The sequence below is a fragment of the Pelmatolapia mariae genome, linkage group LG3_W, assembly GCF_036321145.2.
Source record: "Pelmatolapia mariae isolate MD_Pm_ZW linkage group LG3_W, Pm_UMD_F_2, whole genome shotgun sequence".
NCBI lineage: Eukaryota > Metazoa > Chordata > Actinopteri > Cichliformes > Cichlidae > Pelmatolapia > Pelmatolapia mariae.
Window position 1 is genome coordinate 68,875,107 of NC_086229.1, and position 8,643 is coordinate 68,883,749.

At 38.9% G+C, this 8,643-nt stretch overlaps 1 long non-coding RNA gene across 2 annotated transcripts; it reads left to right on the top strand.

Annotated features, from left to right (window-relative positions):
* Window positions 1–1,102: 1,102 nt before the first annotated feature.
* LOC134618138 (uncharacterized) lies at window positions 1,103–6,511 on the top strand. 2 transcript variants are annotated; one of them, XR_010091801.1, is made up of 5 exons: window positions 1,103–1,295; window positions 2,047–2,094; window positions 2,972–3,026; window positions 4,078–4,167; window positions 4,618–6,511. It is a non-coding gene; the product is annotated as an uncharacterized LOC134618138 (long non-coding RNA). The 2 variants fall into 2 exon arrangements; XR_010091802.1 differs by lacking the exon at window positions 2,047–2,094.
* The last annotated feature ends 2,132 nt before the right edge of the window (window positions 6,512–8,643 follow it).

Sequence of the window (8,643 nt, forward strand, 5' to 3'; positions counted from 1 at the left end):
ATTTAAGCCCTGTGTTTTCCTGTGCTCTCTGTCGCGTCGTCTGTTTAACTCCATGTCCGTCTGCATTACTCGGTGTAGCCCGGTGTTCATTCTGCGTCTCTCCGCCATCTTTCTTTGTGCATTTTGTTCCTCCTCCTGTGAGTGTTTGGTTTACGTTTTGTTCTTTAGTTTTCCCAGTTTAGGTTTGTTTTCTCCCCGTTCTGCTCTTCCTGTTTTTGTCACCTTATCACCACTGTAAATAAACACTCGCTCGCACCCCAGCCAGTACCTGCATTTTGGATCCTTTTTTCAATACTCCACACGACTGCTCCCCAGCCGTGACAAGTTTGGCTTCACAGACCTAAAATAAGTAAAATAAAAATATGTTATAATTATATTGTTTTTGCCATTTATTCATGTTTGCTAATTTTCTGACATATAAACAATGTTAGTTTTGTTACAATGCAGAGAATGCAGTTGAATTAAAAGGTAAATTATGCAAAAAAACAAAAACAAAAAACTTCTGCAGTATACCATGCCAAAAATCAGTGTCTCTGATGCCAATTATTTTATCACTACAGCTCTTTTAGTATGGAAACTCACACAATCTAGTCATACTGATCACAAGAGTTCAAAAATAAGTTAAAATGGTGAGCTGTTGTTAAGCATAAAGCATTTCAGGGTAACAAATAACTGCACAATAGAATTAAAGCAAAAAATTAAACACACTGTAGGACTATCTGATAAAAACTAATATAATGCTGGTTTGTAAACCATATTTTGTTTCAGTCCTCAGTGATGTGCGTCACCATGACCACCAAGATGAACCCAGTAATTCAATGATACTTGCTTCCTCTTAAGAGCCAGGGGCATTTCTCCCATCTCCACCGGATGCAGAACCTGAATTGGGATACAGCCTAAGGCTGTTCCAGTTCTCAGCACAGCTCCTCTCGTTCCCTGAGTAATTTTGAAATTACACCCCACGTGGTTGCGTTGTGGAGCTGAGTCACGTGACCGCACAGTAACAAATCACCACAGAGCCAGGAAAAGGGGGAGGAGAAAATGTGTGTGTAGTAGAGGAGTCGAGCAGAGAGAGCTGCTTTTTCATGAAACGGGACTAGCGGGAAGTAGTGAACTTACAGGAACATATACCACTACCAACGTTTGGATCGATATCTGCATCGATCTGCACACCCTTGTCTCCTGGATCGTAGCCGAGATCAGCGTGAACCACGTGGGTCTCTGCTCCCTGATCTGTTTCTTAAGACTTCCAGCTTCATCACGGAATTTCTCTCGGTTTGTGGGCTCATCTAAAGGTAAGCACCGAGCTAACTTTAATGTGGGTTCAGTTGATGTTTATTTTATCTCTGTTGAGAACAATAGATTGCTTGGTATACAGTGGATTTAGACAGACTGTAGAGCAGGGTAGGCAACCTTTCTGATGACGAGTGCCATTTCAAATTTCCTCAGAAGTCAGTGTGCCACAGGGGCAATTTTAGCCCATTTTTGGGGGTGCTTCAGCATTTTTCCTATTTTTCTGACAATATTTGCTGTTTGTGTGACACACTAGTAAAAATATAAAAAGCATACAGTACTTGGTTGAGACGTAACATTTTAACAACAAAAGTATAGATACCCCCCTCCCCCCCCCCAAAATGGTTTGTTCCAGCTCGCCTCTCCCCCAGTCTGGCTCTAGTATCCTCGCTGCTGGAGGAGGTATAAGTGCCTGGCATAAACAGGACATATTAGCTGCATTTAACCTTCAGTTACTCTTTATATAGTTGGTAGGAGTCAGACCATGTTTTGAAATGTATACAGCCTTTTTAAAATCTAAAACTTAAAATTGTTCGTAGCCTACCTTTATTACCACTGTCAATCAAGAATAATGTTGGATCAGTGTTTCAATATTTATATCCTTTATTAGATGTACATGTGGTTTGGTTATTTGCCTTTTGGTTGAAAGTACACTGAGAGAGAACCTTTCGTTAGTGATGTTAATAATATTTTTTTCATATTAATGTAACTTTTCATGTAATTGAATACAATCTATTTGTGTATGATTGTCAGTCCAAAGAGGGAGAGAGGAGAGAGAAAGAACAAGCTCAGAAGAACCAGGTAAGAAAACAGACAGGAAATAGTGACAGGCGAAACAGAAACTGTTAAACTGACGAAGAGAAAAACCTGATTTTACTCACACAATCTGGAAGTTGTGTTCTTCCTATATTAAAGCTGCTATACAGAATCTGCAAAACAAACTGGGTTGAAACATTTTTGACCCTCTTTAACAACATTCCAACATAACATTATTTGTGATTGGGGAGATAAAAATTAATGATATATTTTTATGTGGTTCAGCCACAACTCTATTAAAACCTCAGCCAGTAATAGGTAGGCCAATGTTTGGACTGTCCAGTTGTCTGTATGTCTGCCGCAGTACATACATCACATTTGCACACTATCAGAAAGTGCCAAACGTGCCCTGGTGGGGTGAGGAGCTGTAAAGAGAAGCAGATGCTCTGTTTTTATTCGAAAAATGTTTTAAGCTTGTTTCAAAGATTCTGTACTGCAGCTTAAAATGTTTTCCAAAAGCACACATACACTTATCAGTGTTTCTCAAACTTTTTACAGTGTGAGAAAATGTCAAGCTCTCCCAAGTACAACGATGAAAGCATGAAACTCATAAATAGGGATGGATATCGTTTAGGTTTTATCCGATACCGGTGCCAAACCGGTACTTTTGAAACGGTGCCGGTGCTTAAACGGTGCTCAAACCGGTGCTTAAAGAATGGAGAATACAAACCTTGTCCAAAAACCTCTCATGTTCAGCTGTTTTTTTGTAAAAAGATAACAATGTTAGCCTTTTCTTCAGCTATAGGGCATATATGGTATCACTGATGGCTGGAAGGAGTGCTTAAACAATGAAAAAAACACAAACTTTGTCCAAAAACCTCTCATGTTTAACTGTTTTCCACTTTTTCTTTGGTCATTTTAGCCTTTTTGGCCAGGGTGAAGGGAGTGTCTGCCATCAAACAAGAAGACAGCCGTATGTAACTACGACGGTGTTTGCTAGTTCACCTTACATGCATTAATGTAATAACGTGGTTAGTGTACTCAACGTAAATTACACACGAACAACATTAAGCTACTCACGCAGAGAAGAACGGCTGCTGCTGCCATCATCATCCGTCATCATTTCTGCTACACTGGCAGGGCTAGGGGCCAGGACTCTCCTCTTCAGGTTTTTGGGGATGTTGCTAACTCCGGGTCCGATAACAGGCACCACACCCGCAGTAGATGTGCTTGGTGTGAGGTCTCGCAGCAAGCTATCAAACACGGCGCATTTCTCGGCTTTAAAAAAAACGCTATGCGTCGCCAGGTGTTTCATCGGATTCGAGGTGTTACCTCCTTTGACAGTATCACAGTATGACCTAAAAGCACTTGTTGCAGGCAGCTGAGTTTGCATCTTTTGCTGTGAAGTACAGCCAGACTTTTGACCGCTTCGCCTTGGGCATTTTTAATCTGTAGCTCTGCTTTAAAAGAATGTACGTACCTGGGCCCGCCTACTATCCTCGGAAACGTAAAATAATTGGCTAGAATTGGCTCAGGAAGAAAAAGCACCGAAATGTGCGCTGCTTTTCGGTCCAGTACCCATCCCTACTCATAAATCTTACAACACAAAATTAGTCTTGTTAAATTAGTAAAATTAGTGTCTGCAGTAAAGATTTTTTCATACATTGTATACATTCTACCACAGGCAAAGTTGCCTCCATTTTTATAGTTATTTTATTAATATTTTGTAATAATTTATTCTGTTTTGGGATCATTTTTTTACGTATCTGTATTATATTATACATTCACATTAAAAGTGAATGTCTGTCCATGCATTGCACTAAGTTTACTTTTTGCTCACTATGAGCATCATTCATTATCCTCCCCCAGTAATTTAGGTTAGCATATGAATTTTTTAAATTCATATACATATATTTTTTAAATTAAAGCATATATATATAGATAGATATATGTAGATATATATGTGTGTGTGTGTGTGTGTGTGTGTGTGTGTGTGTGTGTGTGTGTGTGTGTGTGTGTCTGTTCCAGCTGAGTAACAGGAGTCTGGTAGAGCAACAGAAGAACAATTTTGGACTCAGCTCAACCACTACAGAGGAAACAATGACTTCAACACAGAAGGTGAGAAAAACATCACAGTTACACTGTTATTGAAACTGTGTGCACAGCTGGTTGGTTTTTAAAAACATGTTAACAGCAGCTTTATCTTTTGCATCCTGGGCTCCTCCATATATACAGACTCTACATTCACAACCAAAAACCACAGAAGTTACAAGAATATAAAAAGATCATATTTTATAAGCACACATTGAAACAACAACAATATCATCAGTTGAATTTTTTCTGAAGTAAAAGAGTTTCTCTACTGATCAATATTTCTTCAATAAAGTAATTTTCATTACAACTCTCATTGTAGCACATCATTGTAATGTGATACTATCACCAGAAGGTGGTGGTAACACACCTACAATGTGTTTTTTGACATGTTTGATTCCACTGATGGAGGGAGTTTCAGTTTGCTCCACGACTGCATTTCACTCACTGCCTCTGTTTGTATCTCTGTCACTGCAGGACCAACATGGAGCGAGAAGTCAGCGCTCTCAGGAGGCCGACAAACGTCACAGAAGAAAGGGAGAGAAAACCTACAGCTGTGATGAGTGTGGGAAGGATTTTACGCGGACTGGGCACTTAAAAAGACACCAACTCATCCACAGTGGAGTTAAACCTTACAGCTGTGATGAGTGTGGGAAGTCTTTTACCCTGGCTCAAAATTTAAAAACACACCAACTCATCCACAGTGGAGTTAAACCTTACAGCTGTGAGTTGTGTGGAAAGTCCTTTACCCGGGCTGGATGCTTAAAAAGACACCAACTCTTCCACAGTGGAGTTAAACCTTACAGCTGTGATTTGTGTGGAAAGTCCTTTACACAGGCTGGAGGTTTAAAAACACACCAACTCTTACACAGTGGAGTTAAAGCGTACAGCTGTGATTTGTGTGGAAAATCTTTTAACGTGTTTCAAAACTTAAAAAAACACCAACTCATCCACAGTGGATTTAAAGCACACAGCTGTGAGTTGTGTGGTAAGGCTTTTGCTCAAAATTACGATTTACAGAGGCATCTAGTTACCCACTCTCGAATTAAGGCGTACAGCTGCGACTTTTGTGGAAAAAGTTTCAGCGACAAACACTACCGAAATATTCACCTACGGATTCACACTGGAAATGATGTTTATTGCTGTGATCAGTGTGGGAAACTGTTTGCAACAGGTGGACAGTTACAACAACACATGCTTAGCCACACTAAGGAGAGACCTTATAAATGTGACCTGTGTGAGAAGACTTTTAAATCTCCACATCAGCTGAAAAAACACCAACAGATCCACACCAGAAAGTAACTCTACAAGTGCAGTTACTGTGAAGATGTATTTATTTTCATCTTGTAATTGTAACCTGAGTGTTTGGAACAAGTCTGATCAGTAAACTTATGGGGTTAAGTAACCTGAGTTTTAAACAGTAAAATGTAATTGGACGTTGGCAGAGATGCTCTTTATTTCAGGCGACGTTCAGGATAAAAACGTTGAAGGAGTTCCCTGACTTACACTGTCTTTGTTTAGAAGCGGAGCGACGCACATGGATCCATTTCTCAACCCTGTCGTCACTGTGGTGGTGGGAAAGAGTTTCTCTGTGACCTTTGTGGAAAAACGTCAATCATCAACAGGACTTAATACCTCATCAACGTAGACAAAATGAACTACTGCAAAGAATGTAAGAGAGGCTTCCACACACCAAGTACATTAAAAATACATGAACTCTAACACAGTTGGGTCAAAAAGCACATCTGTGACCAGTTTGGGTCATCCTTCACCACTGCACATGGGTTTAAAGAAAAAGCATAAGGGAATCCACACAGGAGAGACACCATACAAGTGCAGACACTGTGACAAAAGCTTCTCACAATCAGGTCATCGTAACAAACATGAACGTACACACATGGAAGTGAACTTCAGCTGTGACCAGTGTGACAAGAGCTTCAGGAATGTCAGTTCATACGCCGAACACAAACGATTCCACGCTGTAAATAAACTGTTTCACTGTTACCAATGTGCAAAAACATTCACTTCATTATCTGCTCTGTGCAAACATCAGCCTGATCATGCAGGACTGAAATCACTGGATCACAATGAATCTGAAGAGAGAGAAAGATCCTCTTCTGGCTTCAGGGTCAGACTTTAAAACCTTGAGATCAGGCTCCACAGAGTTCAGATGGAATCTCCTGTAAAGAGTGTCAGCTGATGTCACACTTGGATCTGATGAGGTAGCTCTGATTTCTGGACCTGCAGTGAATAATCCTGAATGTTACATTTAGGAAGCTGCATGTATAGATATGTATATCAAGTTTATGTTTTTTTCCTTTGATGGATTTTAATTCTCTAAAGTGTTATCCCTGTTACATTTTAATCTTTGTTTCCTTAGGACACAGTAGTGTTTAGTAGTTGTACTTGTTACTTTATTATTAAAGTTATAGGAATGTCTTTTTTACCAAACTAATAATGTATCAGAATTGCAGATATGGATATATATTTCAATTTCTTTCATTTGAACTTTCTTAGTGTTTCCAAAATTAACTTCTTTGAATGCATTCATTTAGTGTGTTACCTCAGTTAAATTTCAATTCTTCATTCATATTTAATCTTTTGCTGTTGTAAAATCTTCTCTTAAATCATTTTCTCCCAAAACTGCAAATATTTTCAGAGCAGTTGCTGTTAAAACCTCCAAAATGAACTAAATCTGTCCACCAGCTTTGAAAAAACACCTGCTGTGACTTTATGTCCAGAAAAAAGAAACTCAAGCTAAACTGGTTTTGGGCTGTACTTCCATGTAATACCAGTTTGTACCAGAAGATGAACCAGTGAGTCAGTGTAACATTTATTCAATTAGGCAAAGAACACAATCTTATTCACAGTGGCAGCAAAGAAATGTTAAAAGTTAAAAACAGCAGCACACATCAGGACCATTTTAAAGATCACTGGTGACTTTTACTTAATTTATATTCTGTTAAACCTCTATTTTTTGCTCCTCCTTTCACTTCAGTGTATTATGTCCTTGAAGTCCACATGTTTGTTTAATGAATTTTGATCTACATGTTTGCAGCTGTTTTCTTGTTGATTTGAAGTTTGTATTATGAAATCCTGATAATGTTAAAGTGTTAGTTATATTTGATGAAGTCTGTGTAGAGTTTATCTTATTAAAAAGTTTGGTGTGAAAAATAAAGAAATGGTCTCACAACAAGTAGTTTGAGTCATAATTTCCGATTCAAACTAATTTAACTGTTTTCAGTGGTACATGTGGAGGTTTATCACAGGAGAAGACTTGGCTGTTCTCCACTCACACTGAACAAGGATCCTGCAGCTCATTAAAAACTCTAAAATGATCTTGAAGGAAAATATGTTTGATTTTTCTTAAAAACATGCTGTTTCCATGAAGTTTTCAGACAGTGTTTTTAAGAGTCATTGTGGTTAACATCTCACACATTCCAATAAAGCAGATGTTCCTGCATTGCAACAGCGGTTTGCAGTTGCAATGCAGGATCGTGCTGCTGCTCGTCTACTGGACTCTCATGGAGCACCGTTTTGAAACTTTGTAGCTCTCTCTGCAAAATACAATATATAATGACCAATGCTGGGCAATTAATTATATAGTTACTTCTTCAAAAAAGTTACTGAGTATTGCAAACAACAAAGATTTTTGCAGCTGTTTACCTAAAAATGCAGCTAAGGGATTTTTTTAAACAAACATTTCAAACTATTTACAGAACAATCAGGTGTTCTGCATTAAATCTGATGCCACACAAATGATTTGTGCCTCTCCAAAAAATAATTTGTCCACTATGAGATAAAGGAGAACATCAAAAGCCTGATACCTGCAGGCCTGACAACAGGAGATGTATCACTCCTGTAACATTTAGCAGTCGCCTCATTGTTCTGACACGCACAACAAAACTATTGACTACACTACACACTAACTACACAGGATTTGCGCTAAACGTAGCAAATCTCTCACATCTCAAAACCGCTGTTCTGAGAAACCATCCTACTCTGACAAATCGTCCTACCTGTATTATAATTTGACGGTGACTTGTGACTAAACCTAACCATAACCCTAACCATAAGCATAACTAAGAAGTATTCTGGATGGGTGAGAGAAAAAGTGGATTCGGCTTTGGTGTTGTGCACATGCGCCGCGTCTGAGCAGAAACATTGGGTAGGGTGTTTTTTGAGGTAGGATGGATTCCCAGAACACGGTCACTCCTAAAACTTCCTCCCGTTTCTTAACAACTAAATGCCATGTTTTCATTGGTCGACATGGTACATTTTTTGACCAGTGGGAAAGGGTGGGGGTGTTTTGGTTTTGTCTTTCCTCACAGGCAGAGAGTGCTTTAGAGTGTTTTCCTTATAAAACGCTGTTTTTACCGTTTCTTCCTGCAGTATTCTGGAAGAAAACCAAACATTGCATTTATTTTTTTTAATCATAACTCACGTCTTACATGGCCTATCAAGACAATTTAAAAACTGGTATAAAGTCCACACTTTTTCCGT